Source organism: Schistocerca nitens, chromosome 1 (genome assembly GCF_023898315.1).
Source record: "Schistocerca nitens isolate TAMUIC-IGC-003100 chromosome 1, iqSchNite1.1, whole genome shotgun sequence".
Lineage (NCBI taxonomy): Eukaryota > Metazoa > Arthropoda > Insecta > Orthoptera > Acrididae > Schistocerca > Schistocerca nitens.
The window spans coordinates 1,291,641,938-1,291,667,443 of NC_064614.1; positions in this window are offsets into that span (position 1 = coordinate 1,291,641,938).

Sequence of the window (25,506 nt, forward strand, 5' to 3'; positions counted from 1 at the left end):
GGGAATCTCGCGTACAGGTTTATGACACAAGTGACACCCAATCACCTGACCGCGTCCGACGTCCGTGACTTCTGCGCAGCACCCCATTCTGCTCTCTCACGATGTCTGACGACTATTGAGGTTGCTGATATGGAGTACCTGGCAGAAGGTGGCAGCACAATGCACCTAATATGGAAAAAGTATATTTTGGGGGTGTCCGGATACTTTTGATCGCATAGTGTTTTAACATAAAAACTCATCTAGCCGTATAGGCATTCACCTAGTATTAGAAGAGAGTGATGGAAAGTGCTTTCGTTACAAAAAAAAAAGTAAATAAGTAAAATATATAAGGCATGTAAAGTAAATGAGAATGAAGTGCATGTCTTCCAACGTCAAAAGGAAATCGGACGCTCCTACTGTACGTCACCTCAAATGACGACAAGTCCATTGCGCAGGACAGAGGGAAGATAGATATGCCAGTCATCGTGCCTGGAATGAACGAAATAAATTTAAAGGTTTGCAACAGTCTTGTGCACGCAATCGGTTCTCCCGTTGGTCTGCATACAAAGAGACTCGTCTGTAACTGCCGTATTCGCCGCACTTGGCATAATCGTTTCTTTAAATCTAAGGCAGATATGGTACTCTGATCTTTAACTATGTTATCGGGTACCCCACTGTTTAATAACGCCTGTGCCACGGTACTCGCCAGTTAGTCTGGCATCGATACGACTGCCAAAACTCGAGATAAATGATCGACGATCGTGATAAAATACCTATTCCCTGCAGGTGTTCTATTAAATGGTCCTGAGGACATCCATCCCCAACATAAAATTCAAATGGCTCTGAGCACTATGGGACTCAACTGCTGAGGTCATTAGTCCCCTAGAACTTAGAACTAGTTAAACCTAACTAACCTAAGGACATCACAAACATCCATGCCCAAGGCAGGATTCGAACCTGCGACCGTAGCGGTCTCGCGGTTCCAGACTGCAGCGCCTTTAACCGCACGGCCACTCCGGCCGGCTCCCCAACATATAAAACGCTCTGGACGCATCTGGTAGTCTTTGAAATGAAACTTCGCGATGACAAATGTCGGTCCTTTGCACGCGTAGCACACAGTTCTTAACATACTGCTCCATCTCCCGCTTTCTGTTGCTCCAGTAAAACTGCCCTGCTGCACGTCTATCCGTCGCACGTAGCTCTCCGTTACCCGACAACAAATGATCACGAGCGTGCTGAAAAACTCCCTTCTCAGAAACAGCTGGAACCACCACAGGCAGTCTACACATCGTCTTTCTACACAACAGACCAACGTGAATAAAAAAAAAAAGAGTGGCCGTAACTGAAATATGTGGCACTCCATATCTTTTGCCTGTGCCCGCTACCATCTTTCCATGCCCCCCCCCCCCCCTAACGCCAACAACAACGCTAATCAACGACTTAATGCATCTACGTCTGCATGTGATCTCGCTGGCTTATTAATTACATGGGAAATGAATTCACTGAGCTTAAGTATCCACAAAATTAATATGGTAGACGCATCTTTAAAACCAAGCAACCATTTAAATAAGGCGTAGTCTGTCGCGACCTTAAACTTCCTACCATACAGGTAGAATCGAAAATACATACTACGTTATATGACCGCCAGCATGTCATTTTTAGTCATTGAGTGGCTACGCTGTTACTGCAAAATTTGATAGTTACCTCCCTTCTACCAAAGCTATCCACACTAACCGGAATCATCCATTATCCGTGAATGTCACTCACAAGTGCAAAACTCCAGCGGGCTAAACAATCTGATCCATCCAACCCTTTACTGCTTGAGAGCGGCTCAATCACATATAATGTTTCTCTCTACAAACCAGTATCGACTGAAAGCTACACTATCTTCCACATACCTGCTGGTATTTTGTCCTGCTATTCAATCTATACTGAAATCGTACACAGTTCATTTGGCGTCGCCCCATAATAAGTGAACCGTGCGCCATTGCCTTAGTTGCATTTGTTTCTCCCAATTGAAACCAAGTTCCAATTAATTCTACTATGTGTTGCCAAAGATCAATCTTTGTCAAGTGTAGCGAAAGAATTACTGAATAGTCCTCACACAGCAATACTTCCACCTGTTCCCTGAATTTGGTTTCCCCAATCTCGGTACTGCTGTACCCAATGAGTCCACACTTTTATCGCCCCAGTCTCCTCTTCCCAATGAGGAGCGGAATGATAACCTGCACAAGCGCCCTTGTGTCTATGAACAATCTGTTCTTGCCACTCACCAAGCTTCTTAAGCAGCAGTTCATCTGTGTACTAACTTGTGCCATGTTACGGTCTATATTGATTGCTTTCCAATGGTTGAACCACTCTCGTGCATGTTCAACAGATGCTTCCCTTGCCAGTTCTCACCACCTTTTCCACCTCTACAGTCAAATGCCTGGTGACCCACTCCGCCACGTAACACTTTGGTTGACTACATTGTTTCCCTATAAGCCCCTCCTGACAGCATACGTAACTCCTGATTTCAGAAGAGAACACTCAATGGCCCTCTCTTTGCTTTGTTGCTATATCCATCTCCTCTATACATGCTGCGGTTTTAAAAGTTCCTGCTAAGTCCTCCAGATTTCCCATTAGAGCCTCCGTGACATCTCCGCAGGTATATGACGCAGAAAAAGCGCCCACCTGCCTCATGCAATGACACCGTATTAGCTTCCACACTCATGGCACCGCGCATATATCTTTGCACTCAGTTTATCGACTCTCTTAGAGAACACTTCCACAGAGTCGTTGCTCTACATTGATAAAGTCCTTAGTGTCCGTGTTAAAACCGTGCACTAGTTTGCTTTTGGTTCCGCTGGCACAGTCCAGCGGCCACTTCTGAAACGGCTGTGCTTTGCTCAAGGGCTCATGTTGTACAACATGTGCTTTGGCGTCCCTGCCAAACGCAGTTTCATCTGAACTCCAGTGCTCTGCGGCAGCGCACCTTATCTCGTTAATAAAAACTGTCACGTCTTCTATTGTCTTGTCATAGAAGGAAGTAACTAAAGTGACCACTGCCGGGTCGTTTTGAACAGGAAGCACGCTGCATTAGGATCTGTTTTCGTCCAATTGCGACTGAATCTGACTCGTTTTCTCAGCTCATAACGCACGATTAATTTCGTATTTTGTCTACCTCTCGTGCTCCAGTTTCTCTCTTAACACGCCCACTCGCTGAGTTAAAGTTCCAGCTGCTTTCATATTAGTGGCAACACGTATTTCTACCTTTATGAGTACTCTACGTCTACCTTAATTAAACTGTTCAAAAAAAAAAAAAAAACACGCAGGAACTCCCGTTTAACCACATTGCACAAAAAATTGAAACGCAAATTAATTCTTCCGGCTAATCATCACCCGTCTACGCTCAGCAGAGGTACTAGCCAGATGATGAATTCACCCACACACAGACAAACCAGGTGCTACAGCACTGGTACACGGCAGTTCGTGCCCAGACAAATTACGGAATGAACACCTAAAAGGCACTACATTATCATGTTCACCATTACCCCTAAACGAAGGTAAGTAAATGGGTTTCTGTGGCTTTACAAAAGTAACTCTAAACATCGCATACTGTAGCTGACACCATTAATTTTGACACCAAGTGCTACCGCCAAATGCAACGCAAAAAAGCTAGACCCACTGAACGACATTGTGCTGAACTGATACCACCGAACCCACATAAAGTGCCACTGCCTCACTCACCACTCCCTAAACCTACTCTCTCTCTCTCCAAACCGTAGTGTTTTAAATCGATGAACTCTTTCTGACACAACTTGTTACGTTGCGAAGCAAAACGACCAATCTGACAACAAATTGTTACGATCCCATGGTCTCAGGAGGCAGAATGTACCAGGATTACTGGGAGAGAAGGGTGAATCGGATCAGCCGTGCAAACATGAATAGACAAATTTGACCTTGACCTTGATTCCGCAGAAGAATCCACTGTGCCCGTGTTGATTCAGACGACGGCGACGCGACGTTCATACGGGTTTCAGCGCAAACACCAACGCCGGAGTCTGCTGTTACGACACCTGACGTTCCGCCCCCTCACCGTAGTGGCTCCTGTCCTCGCCTAGGCGGCGTGGCCGGCAGCGCGTGTCGGCTGACACGAACCACTGTGCGTGTCCTCCGAAGCGCGGCAGTGTACTCTCTCAAGTGCTGCTTATGGCCACCATGCAGGGTGCTTAAGGGTAACAGCCAGCAGCCTTAGTTGTGGAAGAGGCACAGCACGTCCAGTGGTTGGGGACAGCCTAGGGACCGCGAGGCTGCGAGGCCGTGACCCAGCTCTATCCTTGCAGACGGCAGCTTGCAGCCCGCCGGACGACGTCACACGGAGACTGGAGACTGGTCCCCCAGCTGCTCACAGCACCCATGGAGTGCCAAGTGTGAGACATGCACTCCCACGGGAGTGGCGTGTCTGTACCACAGAGCTTGGCAGTTAGGTCAGTGGGCCAGTTGGTTGTCGAAATCCATCTCTAGATAGTCGTTGTAGTTGGCTTGGAACTCAAACAGTCGTCGTTCGGTCGAGCGCCAGACATGGGCAGAACATCAACACGACTGTTTACCTTGAGTCTCTGGGCACCCTTATTTATACTCATTTTCCTGTGCCTCTGACGTAGTTTCTCTGGAGTGGACGAGTGGAGTCCTCCTTAATAATGAGAACATCAACTTTTTCTACGTCAGCTTTTTCTACACTTCATCACCCCCCACCCCTACACTCCCACATACAGCTAGTTAGACTCTGTTGTGACTGCAGGGTACAGGTATTTCATGGCACCCAACAGCCCTGTGTTGTGTCTGATTACTCTACACCTGTGACGACATTAATTGCTTATAATGCCTGCCAGCTTCCTCACCTGCGAGAGGTGTCGCAAACCTGCCTTGCAGAACTGATTGCTTAATAAGTACCTTGCAAGTGCCCACTAGCCAAATATCTGTAGGTCCTTTAACTTCTACCTTCTACCCACAGCTGCACAAAATTTTCAAGAATTCCGCAAATTGTGGCGCAGCAATATGCACAGTACAAACCCGTCTTAACTGCTTGCATTAACATACAAACTTCTGCATATACGGCATACAGTGGTACTAGACTAGTAACGTATCCACGAAACTGTATGATATACACGAATACTAGTGTCTCTAGTAGCATGTGTCCTATTCAGAGCTGTAAGAATACTAACTGGCTATGAATTTTTTGTATTGATATCTCTGTGTTTTCCTTAAGTCTTGTATACCTTAATACTTTCTCTTAACAGTATGTGCCATTAATTTATTGAGATCCATCACTTACAAGAGTGTCCCTGATGCACATGTTGTGTCTTAGCCTCATTTTACAAGCAGACAGTACATATATTTTTATAATCAGTATCTAATTAACACAGTGTTTTCTTATTACTGTTTGTTACTATGGTTTAGGTCGATATGGTCATTCAAAACAAAGTGAATTTTTCTGATTCTTCTAAAATATTTAGTAGACATACTTCCTCCGTTGGCGGTCATATTGAAAGGCATTGTACTATTGGTTGTGCATTCCTGTTCTTTTTGGTGTAAGGGAAACAAAGACAATTTCATGATGGTGAGAATTCAAATGATCTGTGAACATTTTCTTGGGACTTCATGTCTATTCGTGGCATGTGTCCACATATTAACTTTTAAAAACCTCAAAGGCTAAATTTACAAGATTGTCTGACGAAATGACAAATTCATAGTTGTATGGTGTTATGTGGTGCGAAAAATATTGCAAGGGTCTTTTTTATTTTATTTATTTATTTATTTATTTATTTATTTATTGCAATACAGATGTGATGTGACACTAAATTTTTTCCAGTATGTTATGACAGTGCGTAGACATTTTTTGCAATGAAGTATTCTGGTTTATGTGAAGCTCTCTTATATTTTCCTTTTACTAATGTATAGCTTATTAGTGTAAATATTTTGACTAATATGTCACTGTAACCACACGAAGTTTTCTATTTCTTCTGTTTTTAGTTCAGATATTATGTTTCCTTCATTGAGTAAGTATTTTTCTCCATACAGGTTCTTAAATCTGTCAACGGACGTGATTTTTGGTGGCAAAATCAGTTGTTAATTATGCAGTCTGTGGTTGTCTGGCGTGTGTACTCAAGTGAACTTTTTGTAATTTAGAGATCTAGAAAGTTTATTTTTTCTGTTGCCCTTGCGCAATACAAATTCAATAACCTTTGTAACTTATTCCACTATAAGTGGAATATATATATATATATATATATATATATATATATATATATATATATATATATATATATATATATATCGTTCTGATTCATCAAATGGAATTAGTTTGCCATGTGCATATTTTCAGTAGTAATGAAACCTACTAGCCCATTGGGGTAGTTATAAATCATTTTTATCAAAATTTTGTGTGGACACATTAGCTAGTGCACAAGCAAAGCAATTTGATAATGCTAAGCTCTATCCTTGTACATGTAATTAGTCGCATATACAATAATGAGCCAGTGCTAATATATGATATGTTTGTAAATTATGTTTAATAACTTAATTAGATCTGTCAGCTTATCCACTGGTGTACAAGTTTGTTCCATCTAAGATAAAATCTTTTGGTATGTCTTGAATGTGATACCTGTAATGTGTTGTATCCCATGAATCGAGCTCTTAATTGGACAGTGATTTCTCAATACGTAGTTCTAAGTAAAAATGTAATTGATATTTTGCGTGGTAGGAATTAAAGTTTAATCACGTTCTTTACTATTGGTTTGATAAGACTGTTTTCTTTATGAATTTTTTGTTGGGTCTGCAGTTTAGAAGGAAATGGATTACATTTTTCTTTTGTCAATTAGAAATTCAGTTTTGATTAGGAGTAGTTTAATTAGGGTTTCTTCACGTGGACTTTTTTTGCTGGATAGCCTTGTGTTCTTTTCGCTCAGTCTCTTTTTTTATGATTACTGCTGTATTATCTTTGTTAGTATTAAATAATTTGCCTTTATAGTTCCTGTTTTCTCTCAAATGGTAGAGATACTTTTGTTGATAATTCTTCCGGGTTACATGGCCGTGGTCCATGGAATTCTTCTATTCCTAACGTTTCGTGCAATACTACGTTGGCCATCCTCAGAGGTATGACTGGTCCTGCTGAGTCCTGCCGACTGACGAGTTGGGCGTCGGAGAGCGGCCTAAATACCGAGGAAAGTGGACGTGGTCTAGCTTTCACATAAGAGCAGAGAGAAAACTAGTCAAAGATCGATAATAGTCCGCCATAGATAAAAATCCATAAAGTCTGGGACACTTAGCTTCACTCCTTAGCAAAACTTTTTTATCCTTCTACGGAATGGAAGTAGAAGACTTTATCAACATATTAGTTTTTCTCACAATAACAGCCGTCGGCTCTCTTCTAAGTTTATTGTAATGTCCCGCCACTAGTAGATCCAAAATCTTACTTCTGTAGTCCTCTTTGTTCATCACCACAGTGGCATTGCCTTTATCAGATGGAAGAACAACTATCCCTTCGTCCGCATTTAAATCCCTGAGGGCCTGTCTCTCCCCCTTAGTTAAATTACTCTCCAATGGCTTATTATGGCATAAGACCGTTGTGATTTCAATACGAATTGAATTACCAGTTACCTTAAGGAGGGTTCGAATCCCTGCTTCCACATTCACTCTGCTACTATGTGCAAGTTAGACCACGTCCACTTTCCTCAGTATTTAGGCCGCTCCTCAAAGCCCGACTCGTCAGTCGGCAGGACTCAGCAGGACCAGCCATACCTCTGAGGATGTCCAACGTAGTATTGGATGAAACGTTAGGAATAGAATAATTCCATGGACCACGGACATATAACCCGGAAGAATTATCAACAACAGTACCATCCGGTCATGAAAGCCTTCATTGTATGATTGGTAGAGATATTTCCCATATTGAGGAAAAATATTGGATCAGATTAAACTTCCACTTCAACAAAAACTAATTTGAGAAAAAGCAAGAGGATACACGATCAAACATGATCACAAATTAATCATTCTCTAGGTAAATCGGATACGTTTACTCTATCAGGCCCCCCTGTGGGTTCAGGGGTTAGAATAGGCCGCGGTATTCCTGCCTGTCGTAAGAGGCGACTAAAAGGAGTCTCAAACGTTTCGGCCTTAATGTGATGGTCCCCTAAGGGGTTTGACCACTACATTTCAAAATTTTCTGTTAGTGCGTACCATTTGTGGAAGGACACCTTACGTGGTGCATTCTACACTCCTGGAAATTGAAATAAGAACACCGTGAATTCATTGTCCCAGGAAGGGGAAACTTTATTGACACATTCCTGGGGTCAGATACATCACATGATCACACTGACAGAACCACAGGCACATACACACAGGCAACAGAGCATGCACAATGTCGGCACTAGTACAGTGTATATCCACCTTTCGCAGCAATGCAGGCTGCTATTCTCCCATGGAGACGATCGTACAGATGCTGGATGTAGTCCTGTGGAACGGCTTGCCATGCCATTTCCACCTGGCGCCACAGTTGGACCAGCGTTCGTGCTGGACGTGCAGACCGCGTGAGACGACGCTTCATCCAGTCCCAAACATGCTCAATGGGGGACAGATCCGGAGATCTTGCTGGCCAGGGTAGTTGACTTACACCTTCTAGAGCACGTTGGGTGGCACGGGATACATGCGGACGTGCATTGTCCTGTTGGAACAGCAAGTTCCCTTGCCGGTCTAGGAATGGTAGAAAGATGGGTTCGATGTCGGTTTGGATGTACCGTGCACTATTCAGTGTCCCCTCGACGATCACCAGTGGTGTACGGCCAGTGTAGGAGATCGCTCCCCACACCATGATGCCGGGTGTTGGCCCTGTGTGCCTCGGTCGTATGCAGTCCTGATTGTGGCGCTCACCTGCACGGCGCCAAACACGCATACGACCATCATTGGCACCAAGGCAGAAGCGACTCTCATCGCTGAAGACGACACGTCTCCATTCGTCCCTCCATTCACGCCAGTCGCGACACCACTGGAGGCGGGCTGCACGATGTTGGGGCGTGAGCGGAAGACGGCCTAACGGTGTGCGGGACCGTAGCCCAGCTTCATGGAGACGGTTGCGAATGGTCCTCGCCGATACCCCAGGAGCAACAGTGTCCCTAATTTGCTGGGAAGTGGCGGTGCGGTCCCCTACGGCACTGCGTAGGATCCTACGGTCTTGGCGTGCATCCGTGCGTCGCTGCGGTCCGGTCCCAGGTCGACGGGCACGTGCACCTTCCGCCGACCACTGGCGACAACATCGATGTACTGTGGAGACCTCACGCCCCACGTGTTGAGCAATTCGGCGGTACGTCCACCCGGCCTACCGCATGCCCACTATACGCCCTCGCTCAAAGTCCGTCAACTGCACATACGGTTCACGTCCACGCTGTCGCGGCATGCTACCAGTGTTAAAGACTGCGCTGGAGCTCCGTATGCCACGGCAAACTGGCTGACACTGACGGCGGCGGTGCACAAATGCTGCGCAGCTAGCGCCATTCGACGGCCAACGCCGCGGTTCCTGGTGTGTCCGCTGTGCCGTACGTGTGATCATTGCTTGTACAGCCCTCTCGCAGTGTCCGGAGCAAGTATGGTGGGTCTGACACACCGGTGTCAATGTGTTCTTTTTTTCCATTTCCAGGAGTGTATATCTATCTTGCCCTAAGATCTGGCACAACCGATATTGTCATGGAGTTGGCCTTCCACCGAGCTTCTGGCCACATCAGCTGCTATGTGTTCCAGGTAGCATACATGCCCTCCATTATGAACTTCTATCTTCGCCCTCCTGACACATATGGATATTCGACACCCGACATCCAGCATGGTAGCCAGTCCGTTGTGGTGGGGTCGTCATGTACCCTCTTGGTGGTAGTCCCCTGACTACACAGGGATCGCACTGTTGATGCCTGAGCTGCTACCTCCCCACGTATACCAAGGAGTAGATGTCTATCCCTCTGGGGCATCGGGACTCCCGGCAAAGGCCATCCTGCCAGGTGGTCTTTGCTGTGGCTGGGTGGCGCCCATGGAAAGAGCCCCTGGTCGGAGTGGGTGGCATCAGGGCGGATGACCCGCAATGAAGCGTTGTACATCATCTCTCGCTGGTGGGCCTCCACCAGCAGTCTCTAAGCGATCGAGGTCTAACCTCAACGGCAAGAAATACGAACCAAGATCATTTCCCTCCCTTGGGAGGAATGCATGGCTAAAGAAGGCAGTGGAGAATATTCGCCCCGGTACCTCATGTGTATGCGAGTTGATGGAGAATCGTTTATGTCGACCAAGCCCCAGTTTTTTGTGGAGTATTTAGAGGACAAGTTCGGGGAGGTGGAGGGCTCGTCCAAAATGCGCTCTGGGTCAGTACTCATCAAAACAGCATCCTCTGCCCAGTCACGGAGGTTGCTCAATTGTGACAAGTTGGGGGATGTTTCAGATAGCATCACGCCGCATAAGAGTCTCAACATGGTCCAGGGTATTATATTCCACAGGGATCTTCTTCTGCAGTCCGACGATGAATTATGCGCCAACCTCGAACGACAGGGTGTTCACATCGTCCGGCACGTCCATCAGGGTCCGAGGGATAATCAGAAAGCCACCGGTGAATTCATCTTCGCCTTCGAGGGTGATGTCTTACCCGAAAAGCTTAAGGTAATGGTTTACCGTTGTGATGTGAAGCCATATATCCCTCCTACGATGCGGTGTTTTAAATGCTGGAAGTTCGGGCACATGTCATCCCGCTGTACTTTCGGCATCACGTGTCGAGATTGTGGACGCCCATCCCATCCCAATACTCCATGTGCCCCGCCTCCTATCTGTGTTAACTGCGGAGCACACCATCCCCCCTGCTCATCAGACTGTAGGATATTCCAGAAAGAAAGGAAGATGGAATATAGGACCCTGGACCGCCTGACCTACACCGAGGTAACATCCTGTGCCAATGACATCCACCTATGCCGCTGCTGCAGCACCGGTTCGAACCTCTACTGTATTGTCACATACAGTTCGATCTCAGCTCTGTCAGGATTCACCGGCCCCCTTGGATGTGGGGAGCACTTCACTCCCTGTTGCTCCTGCTCCATCTACTTCAGGAGCAACTCCACCCCAACCATCAGGGATATCTGTTCCCCCTTCCCAGTCAGAGAAGCGTGAGCCTTCTTCCGCTCCTCTCGCCAGGAAGGGGTGCCTTGGGGCCCTCCCATCCCAGGCTTTGCCCAGTGCCAAAGCGGACACCCGCAAGTATCTCAAACACCCACCGGCCGCTGGTTGTAGGGCGTCACGGTCATCGTCAGTCCCTGAGACTGACCCAGTGAGGCCCTCCCAGCCAGAAACATCAAAGACACAGCGTGTAAAGTAGTCCAAGAAAATGGCTCCCAAGAATCCTGACATTGTGGTGGCACCTATCCCACCGCAACCTGCCAACTCTGCGTCTGAAGATGAGGTTGAGATTCTGGCGTCCGCTGAGGACATGGATCTCGCCAGTCCCTCATACGCGACGGATAGCTGTTGCACAGGTAGTGACTCGGTAGCAGCAGAGACCCAGGAGGCGTAATCTGCCTCCCCAGTCCCTTCACACCTTTCTCAGCCATGGACAATACTATCCTCCAGTGGAACTGCAGCGGTTTCTTCCACCATCTAGCTGAGCTCTGACAACTTATCAGCCTTCACCCTTTCTTCTGCATTGCTCTTCAGGAAACTTGGTTTCCAGCAATGCGAAACCCCGCCCTCCACGGCTATCTGGGTTATTATAAGAACCGGGCAGCTTATGAAAGGGTGTCTGGTGGCGTCTGCATCTATGTCCTTAACTCTCTTCACAGCGTGTCTGTCCCTCTACAAACACATTTAGAGGCCATCGCTGTTCGGGTGTGGACCCCACAGGCTGTTACCGTCTGCAGTCTTTACCTTCCACCGGATGGTGATGTCGCACAGCATGTCCTGGCTGCCCTGATAGCCCAATTGCCGCCACCTTTCTTGTTACTGGGCGACTTCAACGCCCATAACCCTCTGTGGGGTGGGTCAGTGGCGACAGGTAGAGGCGCCACCATTGAGCATCTATTGGCACAGCTCGATCTTTCACTTTTAAATGATGGTTCCTTCACACACTACAGTGTGGCACATGGCACGTACTCCGCCATCGACCTCTCCATCTGCAGCCCTAGCCTCTTACCGTCTGTCCAATGGTGAGTGCATAACGACCTGTGTGGTAGTGACCACTTTCTGATCTTTCTGTCACTGCCACAGCGTCAGTCTTCTGGGCGCCCTTGCGGGTGGGCTATGAATAAGGCTGACTGGGACTTGTTTTCCTCCACTGCCGCTATTGAACCTCTCTCTAGTGATGACATTGATGCGGTGGTTCAATCGGTCACCACCGGCATCGTTACTGGCGCCGAATCTGCCATTCCCCGTTTTCTGGGTCCCCTCGGCAGCGGACTGTGCCTTCGTGGTCGCCTGAGATCGCTGAAGCCATTATAGATCGCCGTCGGGCGCTCCAGCGTCACAAGCGCCATCCCTCCATCAAAGTCCTCATCGCTTTCAAACGGCTGCGTGCGCGAGCCCGCCACCTTATCCGCCAACGCAAGCAGGAGTGCTGGGAGCGCTATGTGTCTACCATTGGCCTCCATGTCACTCCATCGCCGGTCTGGGCCAAGATTCGACGCCTCTATGGCTATCGGACCCCTGTCAGCGTCCCTGCGCTCTCACTGAATGGAGCAGTTTGTACTGACTCCGACGTAATTGCCAACCGCTTGGCAGAGCGTTTGCTCTGAGCCGCTTCTTCCAATTACCCACAGGCCTTCCACTCCATTAAAGAGCGGATGGAACGTTGGAGACTTTCATTTCGCACCCACCATCCTGAATTCTACCATGTTCCATTCAGTGAGTGGGAATTTCGCAGTGCCCTAGCCGCTTGCCCTGATACCACTCCTGGGCCAGATGGCATCCACTGTCAGATGCTGAAACACCTTTCAGTGGACTGCCAGCGACGGCCCTCGACCTTTACAACCGTATTTGGGTCTAGGGTGAGTTTCCGTCGCAATGGCCGGAAAGTATTGTTATCCCCATTCTGAAACCAGGCAAGAACCCTTCGGAGGTGGACAGCTACCGTCCCATTAGCCTCACCAACGTTCTTTGCAAGTTTCTTGAATGGATGGTGAGCCAGCGCTTGAATTGGGTACTGGAGTCTCGGGGCCTTCTGGCTCCATCTCAGGGTGGGTTCCGTAAAGGCCCCTCCGCCGCCGACAATCTGGTGAGCCTGGAGTCGGCCATCCGTATTGCCTTTGCCCACGTCAGCACCTGGTAGCTGTCTTTTTCGACATGCAGAAGGCGTACGATACGACATGGCGTCATCACATCCTTTCTAGGCTTCATGGATGGGGTCTTCGGGGCCCTCTGCCGATCTGTATCAGAAATTGTCTGTCGTTTCGTACCTTCTGCGTGCAAGTCGCGGCCTCCCATAGTTCCTCCCGAGTTCAGGAGAACGGTGTGCCACAGGGATCTGTTTTAAGTGTCTGCCTGTTTTTAATAGCCATTAACGGACTCGCTGTGGCGGTGGGAACGTCTGTCTCAGCGTCCTTGTATGCTGACGACTTCTGCCTTTACTACAGCTGTATTGGCATTGCAGCTGCTGAACGTCAGCTACAGGGTGCTATCCGTAAGGCGCACTCTTCGGCTGTAGCCCATGGGTTCCAATTTTCGGCAGCCAAGACCTGCGTTATGCATTTCTGCCGGCGACGCACTGTTCACCCGGAGCCGCGGCTTTATTTTGACGGCTATCTTCCTGCAGTGGTGGAGTCACATAGGTTTTTGGGGGTGGTTTTTGAGGCCCAGTTGACTTGGCTGCCTCATATTCGGCAGCTTAAACGGATGTGTTGGCAGCATCTAAATGCACTGCGATGCTTGAGCCACACCTGCTAGAGCGCCGACCGATCTACCCTGTTACGGTCTACCAGGCGTTAATCCAGTCCCATCTGGATTATGGAGCCTGGCTTATGGCTCAGCGTCCCCATCTGCGTTGCAGGTGCTGGACCCAATCCTCCACAGCGGGATCCGCCTTGTGACTGGTGCTTTCCGGACCAGCCCTGTGGACAGCATACTTGTGGAGGCGGGTGTCCCTCCACTGCAGTTACGGCGCCATCGTTTGCTGGCCGCTTATGCTGACCATGTTTTCAGCTTGCCCAGGAATCCTATCGTCTACTATTCCCACAGTCGCATCTTCCATAACGTCGGCCCAGGGCTGGATGTACGATCACAGTCCACGTCAGAGAGCTTCTCTCAGGGCTTGGGGCTTTACCTCTTCCGCCTCCTTTTGGGCACCTCTGCGTACACCCCCGTGGTGTGTGCCTCGCCCTCGCCTTCAGCTGGAATTGGCACGGGGCCCGAAGGACTTAGTCCCTCCGGAGGCCTTCCGCCGTCGCTTTCTTTCCATCCTCACAACGTATCAGGGCTCTGGCATTGTTTACACTGACGGCTCGATGGTTGCTGGTTGAGTCGGTTGTGCGCCAAATCTAGGGGACCATTCTGAACAACGTTCAGTGCCGGCTGGCTGCAACGTTTACACTGCTGAGCTGGTCGCCATCTTTCGTACCCTCGAATATATGAGCTCCTGCTCAGGTGAGTCCTTCGTGATCTGTAGTGATTCCCTGAGCTCGACCAGTGTTTCCCTCGTTCTCTTCTGGTGATGGCTATCCAGGAGTCCCTGCATACTCTTGCCCGTTGCGGCCGCTCTGTGGTCTTTATTTGGACCCCAGGCCATATTGGGATACCCGGCAATGAAAATGTTGACCACCTGGCAAAAGAGGCCACCAGTACACCATCTGTGGACATTGGCCTCCCGGAGACTGATTTGAGGGCAGTCTTAAGCCGCAAAGTTATCTCGCTTTGTGACGCTGAATGGCGCGGTCTGGCCACCCCTAACAAACTCCTTGCCGTCAAGGAGACGACGACTGTGTGGCACTCCTCCTTGTGAATCTCTCGCAGGGAGTCTTTCGTCCCCTGCCAACTGCGCATTAGGCACACATGGATGACGCACGGCCACTTACTGCGCCGTGAGGATCCCCCCCTCTATGTCGCTGCGTATCCGTTTTGTCTTTGGTCCACATTTTGTTGGACTGTCCACTTTTAGCTGTGCTCAAGCAGACGTTTGCGCTGCCTAACACGCTCTCTGCCCTTTCAATAGATGACTCTGCCATGGTGGACTTAGTTTTGCGTTTTATGCAGGCAGGGGGTTTTTATCGTTTAATCTGAGTGTTTATGTTTTTTAGTGTTGATTCTGGCTTTTAGCCTCTGATTTTAAACTGAATTTTTAATGTGTTCTTGGTGGTTGGCTTTTCCTTTTTTTTTTCTATGGTCGGCCAACCACCGTCACACTCTGTGTGTTTTAATTTGTTTTGTCTAATCTCTGTCGGAGTATTTCTTGTCCTGTTTCGTCTGCCGTCTTTCCTGTTGTTCGTTTTTTGTTCTCTTTGGGTGGTTTTAGTTTTTTGGAAAAAGGGACCTATGACCGTAGCAGTCTGGTCCCTTTAATCCCACAAATCAACTCTATCAGGTGTTAATATTTTGAAGTGGCAGGTGAAAGAAAAAATATACTTGGGTAGGCAGAACGAATTTTCAAAACAGTATCTGAATTTCACTGGCATGAAATTATCTTCATTTTCTCACTGTTAGAACAACAAGTTTAGTGACATTATATAATGGCTGCCAATACCACCCAACAGTGAAATAGGATATATGCTAAACATTTTACAAGAAACTGAAAGTTACAAATGTCTTATGAAACATCGAGACATTATTTTGAACGAAGAGATGGAACTACAAAAAGAACCATTGAAGATTTCACCAATGATAATTTAAATGTTTAATTTTGAAATACATTCCTTTCTTCAGATAATGTGTTAACATTGATGAAATTATTTACAGGTGAAATTATGTAATCTGTGTTAAGGTCAAATTAATTATTATCTTTGGATGTAAAGCCCACTGCCACTGAAATCTACACAATAATCAAATTTATATGCTGATTACCACTGGCATAGAAGAAAATAATTATATAACTTACTTAAATATGACTTTGACATAAGCTATGAAGTCAGTTTATGTAACCTGAAAGAAAATGCAGTCGTATGTTAACTAACAAGAAACACTAATCATTCAACTTAAATCTATATGGAAAGATGTTTTGTCTTCTCTATTGCCAGTAGCGCTAATGATGGACAGTTATGCTCCTTACTATAACAGCAAAGAGTAAATAAAGATGTTCCCTACTGCTAAGTTTATGCCAGTCAGCCCCAGTCAGTCACCAGCCCGGATGGCCCACACGTTTCGTAACCCAATGCAAACCATCCTTTTGCCAGTTCAGTTTTTACAATCACCATCTCACAGTACGTACATAAAATAGTCCCAGAGACGTACCCATTTGTTAAATTTAAATGTAGCATAGTAGTCATATCACCACTGAAGGCTCCAAATCATTCTCTTCCCGTAGAATCCAAGTTCTTACACACCAAAAATTAGTTCCTTGCCTCACAAATATAGGAAATCTTTTTCTTCTAACTTAATTCCCTATTCTGCTCTGATCATGATTCCTTACTTGTTGCTGCCAGCAGTCCCCAGAAACAGCAACTTCACTCATTACGCAAATACCTGGAATAATTAGATGAAAAATGGATGTGAAGAATCTGAACGCAGTACAAAACTATTCTTGATTTTGAGTAATGCACGTACGCCGAAAGATGTTTAAGCAACATAATAATCAAATAATCTTAAGTGTAAATTGATGGAAAACTCTTCCAGGTTGGTAGATTTATCGCTTCCGATCTCAACAAATTTCTATATCTAACAAATTTTGTGGCTAGGAAAAGCATTTTAGCTGTGATAAATGAGAATCAGGTAGCATTCATTAATTACGCTGCAATGATAGAAAACTGGAAAACTGATAAATTCAGTGCCTTGATACAGAGGTCCATCGATAATAGGTACTTTTTTCACCTCAAAATTATCTCTTATTACCAAATGAACAACGTTTCTTATTAAGTCCGTCCTTACCCGTATATACTTGTAAGATAAAATCCGGTTTCTGTCGGCGTGATTCCTTTCTTTGTACAATAAAAGTTAGTTAAATTCGTACTGATATTCTCACCTCGCTGTTTCTGCCATCAAGCGTTTCGATCTTTCGACGTCCATCACTGTCAATACAGAGCTTTACAACTACTGTTTACTGATATCAGTTGCTCCAATTCAGATTCTGGTATTCACAAGCATAAAAATTCAATTTTGGTGGTAAATAGGGTAATAAAATTATCGCTAAAGAGGTGAACATAAAATCTCAAATTCTGACATTAACTGAAGCTAGCAGCACATAAATATGCAACACATCGACTGCACTGGCGTAATAACATCAGAAAACTGGCACTGGGAAGAAGTTACGTCAGCACGAAACGTGTGGAGTAGAAAAAAAAATTCAAAAAAGAGGATCTAATGTCATGTGAAGTAATGATGTTCCGTATGTAACTGGCTGTTAACATTGTTAATAATAACTGTTCCTCAGCAAAGCTACAAGAGAAACACGTAAGACACAATACCCTTATTATCTGGGGAAGAATGTTTGTTTGAATCTCGTTAAACATCCAGAGCTCACCGTATCATAATTGTGTTTCAAGCTCAGGAAGTCCCACTTCTAATGCCCAGCGGTGTACAGTGCGACTGTTCGGTAAGTAGTTTCTACCTACTGGTTGTTTTCTTATTTTTTACACTTGGTTGCTCATCTACGGAACAACCAAGACATTTGTCGCAATGGTCTTTTAATCTTGTTAGTATCAGTTTCGTAGATTGTAGGCAGGATTTAAATATATGATGCCAAAATCCAAACAACATTCTCAAATCACTTTGGGTTTCGTTTAACGCAGGTACGTTCATTGATTCCTCTTTGAGGTTGAATTATCACAACAATAGGGCTAAAGTTTCTCGAATTTACTGGCTAAAACTGTGCACGACATTATCTAGCATGTATTCCTAGAAAACTACCAAAGCTTCTTTTATGTCAAGTCACCTGTGTTCAAACTTAAATAGTTCCACAATAGCTAAACTTCGTGAAATTTTTCTATGTCCAGCTCACCCTAAGATTGTTCAACATGCAAATACTTGCAACTCCGAACACTCGCTAACTCGTGGAAATATTCTGTGTTAAATCTTTCCAACTTGCGAGTATTATTACAACTTCAAAACGCATACTAACGTGAAAATATACCACTCTGAGATTGTGCCATTTGCAAGAATTATTGCAAGTTCGAAAACCCACTAACTCGAGACAGTATTCTAAGACTACATGATCTGTTTATCAAAAATTTTGCATTTAAGCTGCAAAGCGTGTAGTGCACGTCAGCCAATTTTCCGTTTGTTGCATGCCCTCTTGCTGGACAAGATCCTGAAATTTTTAATGGCAGTTGTGTGCATTTCTTTCTTCGGTGTTAAATTAAAAATTACGAGATTGGTAGTTATTCGTCATTGACTATTATAGACTTAAGCACTAACCTCTTTGCCAAGAGCACGCAGTTCCTTCGCCTTGGCAATTACGTCTAAGAATTCTGCGCCTTCCTCGACAGTTGAGATCACTGAAATAACAACTTGGAGGTGACAGGTCTGTATGTTGCGTCTCCGAGAAACGACGCAGAAGGTTTGGGCAATCTGTCAACTGTACGCTAGTGTTGAGCGAGAAAGTGAGAAAAATATGAATAATGAATTGGCCTGGAATCGACATGGTGTAGGACGGAAGTAATATTTTTTAAGGTGGCTGTTATTTTAATGGACACTGCAAGGACTGTCGAATCAATACAGAAGGGTAAAAGCGAGTCGTTTTCTTTGCTCCAAAGTTTCTTTGTTTGTGTACTTCAATATTTCGTATTTTCTCACTCCCTTTGCTGTCAATGTTATACTTTACCGTCTTTCATTAATTATCTACGCCGGCCGGTGTGGCCGTGCGGTTCTAGGCGCTACAGTCTGGAGCCGAGCTACCGTTACGGTCGCAGGTTCGAATTCTGCCTCGGGCATGGATGTGTGTGATGTCCTTCGGTTAGTTAGGTTTAATCAGTTCTAAGTTCTAAGCGACTGATGACCTCAGAAGTTAAGTCGCATAGTGCTCAGAGCCACTTGAACCCATTATCATCTAACGATTATGTAGCACAACACATGCTCATAGTCATGTCACGAGAGAAACACAATTGGCAGGGAACTAACAGGTTGGGAGTCAGTATTTTCAGTGCATGCGATGAGAACCTCTTACTGGGTCACAGCGACGATTGTTACGACACTTATTTTGTTATTATTTATTTGCTGGCAATTTTTAGTCAATTATTTTAGCTCTAAAATACAACATACATTACATGCGAAAATTCTCAAAGACCATGTAACGTATTAAGATACAGTGTAAAACGTATTCATTTTTGTACCTATCCTTATTACAAAACAGCAAAATGTCTCCTGGCCACAGTTGCAGTGTATCTATCCAAAGGCTTCCAGCGGTAACAAAAATCGATTACCAACGTTTAATACAATTATTAACACATGTAAGCAGTTTAAAATGCTATCACATTATAATCATTAAGAAAGATATGAGTACTGTTACATTAAATGTTTATCATAGTTAGTAAAGCATTAACTCATTTTTAAAGTAAAATTACTTGTTATGGAAGTAGAGTAGTTTACTTATTATGGATTGCGCCTCTGACACGCAATTTTTCAGATTCAGAACTCAGAAAGCACGCCACGTGCTAACGTTCTACAGTACTCCCCCTCATTGCTACACCATAGGTACTATTTAGAATTCTACATCACACTGAACCTCAGTGGTCTAGTGAGTAATTTAATATCTCGTTGATGCCGACCTATTTTAAAGTCACATTTTTATATTTTTTTGTCAGATTCAAAACAATTTTAACTTTCCTGTGTGCTTAGTAAATCTCTTTATATTGCAGAATAACATTCTGATGTCAAAAATTTCTCTGAAAAAAAAATACGTACTTGCCCTTTGTCTCTCTTGACCTTTTAAATGTGCCATGCACTTGCGTGAACGTTACTGGCACTAATGAAATCTTCTTCAGTTTCTGTGTGGCTTCGTCGAAATTCCACAACGTTTCGATGAATGCCACCTCCATCGTCTTCTGGCGAAATGTCGAGGTTCCATGCGTGTCCCATATATAGAACGTAACGCATTTAAGTGCAGATATATTTTTATGTGGTACCTTAATATTTACGCTTTCACTGTCTTGATTGTTTCTTTACGTCGAACTGTCTTCTCGCAAACATGTCACGAATTTTTACTTGATGTTTTCTGCGTGGTCGTGAGTACACCACTAAGCAGACAACGCCTTTCGTTGTAGACTAACCGTTTTCCATCCACGTGTTCACGCTTGCCACACCTACTTGGAGGTACCATGCAACCTACAAATAGACGTCTTGTAACATCTATAATTTTTGGTCTGCGAATGACGTGAATACTGTAGTAATGTCGAACGACATGCCGTCCTCAGTCAACGGCACAAATATCGGCACTTACCAGCCGTTACACCCTGTGTAAACCTGATCGGGGCCGACTATCCGCACGTGTGGCGTGTTGTGGGGGCTGTGGACCGCCATTCGACTCTCGGTGCATTCAGTGCACAGACTCGCAAGGAGTGAACTGCTGGCTGCATGCTTGGCGTAAAGCTGCTAGAACAGGATCTCTTGCCGAACTCAAGTGACAGCTGTCGTCCCTGCTGACGAGATTATCATGGAGCCCTATCTCACTAAATTCTTTGATTATACTCTCCCAAAATCCACTAACTCGGCACAACAAATTAGCTTTCTCAAGTTTGAACATATACCCCTTGTTGAGGCTGATTTTGCCAGTGCTGATTTGTCTTTATGTCCCAAATGTACACATCTAGTGTGTTCCATCCAGCGTTGCGGGATGCTTTGCTATGTTTGCCGGATCTGTTGGGAGCCACACTCTCAAGGAATGTCATATATACCCGGTATTCGCAAGTGTATATTGTACTTTACCGAACCAAACACATTATTCGTTTGTCGTAGTGATCGGAAGGTGGCCCTGAAGTTACCTTTTTCGAAGATTCTTCCAGTTTTGGCTTAGACGAGGTTCTGTTCATCTTTCTGTTCCTCATATTTCCTGACGGCTGTATCATTCGTTTTCTTCGATGCACGTCAGTCTGCGCTCCGGTCTACCTCTCTCTCTCTCTCTTTTTTTTTTTTTTTTTTTTTTTTTTTTTTTTTTTTTGTGCAACACACAGTGTTGTGTTGGCAGAACAGCCAACACCGTGTTACTAGTGGAGGCCGAAATGCACGCGTTTTAGCTCACGCGGGCTGGCGTGAGGAGGGAAGAACTATACTGACGTGATGTCTGGAACATGATAAGGAATGAGAATTCAGAAAGCGGACGTAATTAATTTCATACTTAACTTTAATCCATTAAAGATGAACGTCGCTCTTGACGGTACATGATTCACAATGTTATCTGTTCAGGATACATAGTAACTGAATATGGCGCCTTGCTAGGTGAACCATCGCTAGCAAAGTCGGCCGTACAACTAGGGCGAGTGCTAGGGAGTCTCTCTAGACTAAACCTGCCGCGTGGCGGCGCTCGGTCTGCAATCACTGATAGTGGCGACACGCGGGTTCGACGTATACTAACGGACCGTGGCCGATTTAAAGGCTACCACCTAGCAAGTGTGGTGTCCGTCGGTGACACCACACACAGTTCTACGATGTTGTAGATAACCTCTGCACCGGTTGATGCTAGCTTGTGCATGAACGTACAGATCTGAGCGAGTCTTTTTCATAGATTACATATCCTAGTGCACTGTCTGCATTTCTTCTTATTAGAATATCCAAAACTGGAAGACATCCCTTATGTTGTAGCTCTGTCGTCAACCGTACGGTTTGATGGAAGTTGTTTAGGCGGTCTGGGAACTAAGTAATGGCCCCTCTGCCATGTTCCCAAAAGGCGACGGTGTCATGCGCGTAACTTATTGGCACTTTATTTGGAAATATTTGCTATGAAAGTGATATCTACCATCGAGTTGCTGTGGATGAAACTGAGAGGAAACGTTTGCTTTCTTAACCAGTTCGCTATCGTTGAGAGGTTTGTGTTCCATGATAGGTTATCAGAGAACCGGTGATCATTTGCTCCATGTTGTTGCTGCGTATTAATGACCAATTGTTGAAGAGAACCCTACTAATGGTTTGCAGAATTCTTAAAATTAGAGACTCCGCCTGAAGGTTGCGCCCTCTTAATTTTCGTTGTCACCGCTTTGCCCCACATCGTTGCATGGCTTCAGTTGGCGCCTGCAGATTGGTACCCTAATGAACGTATTTGCTAAACGGTTTGCTATCACACTTTCTTGGACAGTTCGTCTCAATGAACTGCTCACACGTACCGACATTTGTCGCGTTACAAGCCGTACCCATACTGAGAACCCGTAGCGTGAGTTACAAACTTGTAGCGATGCTCTGTCCACTGATGAGCGTCTTCCTTCTCCGTGTGTTGTCGTTTTCGCCCATCTGTATTCTGAAACACCGCATGTCCCCCGAAAAACACTGTATGCTGTACACCTTCCTGTGTTGCAAATTGAGATGATGGAAAATATTTTTTTCATATTAATGGTTTTCAGTACATCACGTCTTGCAGCTCTCAAATATTCAATGGAAAATATTTTTAAACGTTTCCACCGAAGCTGCTAATTATTTATTGAATGACTGGTTTCGGATTTTGCCCATTTCCACAAGCCATGTATTTTGTACTTGAGGAATGCTTGTCGTGTGCAGCTGTACTGATGTGATAATACTTACATGCAGCTCAGATGTTTATTATCCTGCACGATGTGATCCACATGACTACCACTTTTCATATAAAACGGAGAATATGTTGCCATTTCGTACTGACAAATAAGCCTATGTGACACACAGTTTACTCTAGTGGGAACATATTCCTGTTATACATAAAATATTGTTATCACGTGTAATCCTGAATAATGAAGCTCTGAGCTACTCTTAAGGATGATAAAATACCCTAGACACAAAATGCATAGCTTGTGAGAATATGTGAAACCCAAAACTTGTTAGCCAATAAATAAAGAGCAGCTTCGGTGTAAACATTTAAAAGTGTCTTTCATTCTTTTTTTTCATGTTGTTAGCATTCCGAAAAATAAACAACAATAACAAATCGTCGTGAGAGGATGAAACCAGACTCCCTTCATCTGACCGACGGTACAGGTAACACGCCTCTTCCACGTTTCGTTGTAAGCTAACTGAACTAAATAATTCGAGAACGAAAGCATTTAATGATTTCTTAGATACATTATTACTTAACTACAAGTCTAACAATTCCTAAAAAAAATTTCTGGGAAAATATCTTCAGTGAGGTTTATTGGTGATCCCTTGGAATTTGTGAGTAATGCGTAAAGAGGTCCAGAGACAAAATTTTGCTTCCAATGAATTACAGACGCAAAAAGTAGCATTTGTGATGATTGCCGTGAACTGATAAAATAATGAATGGTATTTTTCAAAGTAACCTCGCCAGTCTCAAAGTTAAATGCGTAGGTAGAAACTTCCCTTTTTAATATCATTTTATGTTTTAATGGTGATAAACTTTCATAACTTCAGAAATTATGTAGTGCTTGTTCCACCGTTTTGAATAATAGTGAAATGATCTAATGAGTACAGGAAGACTATCACTTGAATGATAAGATTCAACATTCAGCTGTACACAATCTTATGCTTCATCATTTCGACTGAAAGTGACTGTTTACCGACATATGAAGATTAATAAATTCAGGAAAATTGTAGAAGTCTGTTTAAAGTGCTAAACCAAAATTATCAATTTGTATTTGCGCAATAGCATTCACATTAAGATTACTGATAAAAGATTATAATGTCATAAGCTGACAACAGAATTGTTAGGAAAATTAAGGGCTAGTTTTCTGCGACACTATGATCTCATAAAAATTGTACAAATCTACTAAAGAAAGTGTGGTTAGGACACTCGTCTGAATTTGACCACTGCTTTCCTGTCAGCTCTCAAATGTTCATCAAAATGGCCAGTTACATCCGTGAAGTTCATAGAACGGGTAAAACATTGAATAGTACTTGTAGCAATGATTATTTCATGTGAAAGAGTTCTGAGGCAAGTTAATGACTGTTAATTTACTATGAGAATTTCTCACAGTACTTCAAGATACATCTTATTAATCGATATCTGTGAAACAATGACACATTTTATTAAAGCTGTGGCCACCAAGTAGAGTGGCCAATCATTACATCAGAGAGCAACTGACAACTTCTCATCCTTGTACTGTCTTCTTCCAGATACCTCACAAGTGGCAACCGATGTACTCGCTTATTTTTGTACTCTTACAGGAGTTCTTTAATATTCATCCTTCTTGAATCAATACGTTAGATCGCATTAGATGTACTTTTCATTCCCCAGATCCCTATCCAGGCTATCCTCAAGTATGTAGATTGTCTCTGGAAAACAAGAATGCACAGTACATATTTACAATGATGAAAAGTTAATAACATTTCCACATGTCCAAATCGATACAGTCATAATGCATGTGGATTAAATTGAAGAAACCTAAACATATTTTGATTTAAAGAATAGTAAAAAAACTCCCACAAACCCTGTAAATATAGAACTGAAGGGTGCATACGACAATTCTTAGGTTGTTGTCACCACACATCGTCAAAGAGAAAAATCAGATTTCAACATTTATTTACATTGATCATATCACTGCACTGGAGATATCAGTTATTAATAATACATGCACAGCTCTCAATTTTACTAAGACAACCGCTAGTCGAGCAGAAGAAATTAGCCACCAATAACGGGTTCCGGTAGTTAATGTGGTACACTCCACCCAGATGAACTTTTTATGCCTATAATTTCACATTACCAAACAATGACGTCTGCCTTTCGTCGTCTATTAGGCGTATACTGTGGTGGAACAATTTGGAAGTTCCAAAATGAACACAAGGCGTTTTTTCAAAGTTTCATGATAAAAAATAGCCTAGAAGTACTTTATTAATGTCCTCGTTACTTTCGTTAACCGATCTTTGTAAACTAGATTTATTTTCTCTTTATTGCAATGGTCATATCATCTGTTACTGATGAGAGGTCATTAATGTCCACTAGGAAAGCTAAGGGTCATAAATCGAATCTTGTGGGACTCTACATGTAAATAGTTCTCAGTTGGATGATGAATGATAGCTTAAAAAAGGACACTTTACCATTGACACTCCATGTTTCTAATCAGAGAGATACGGTTTCAATCACTTTGCAGCATTTCCTGTTACACCGTAATGTTCTAATTAACATAAAGTATAGTCATTTACACAATAAAATTCCGTCGATTATATATATATATATATATATATATATATATATATATATATATATATATATATATATATACTCAGTTCTTATACAAAGGCTTAGCTTCAGCATATTTCAACAAATTGGGGAAC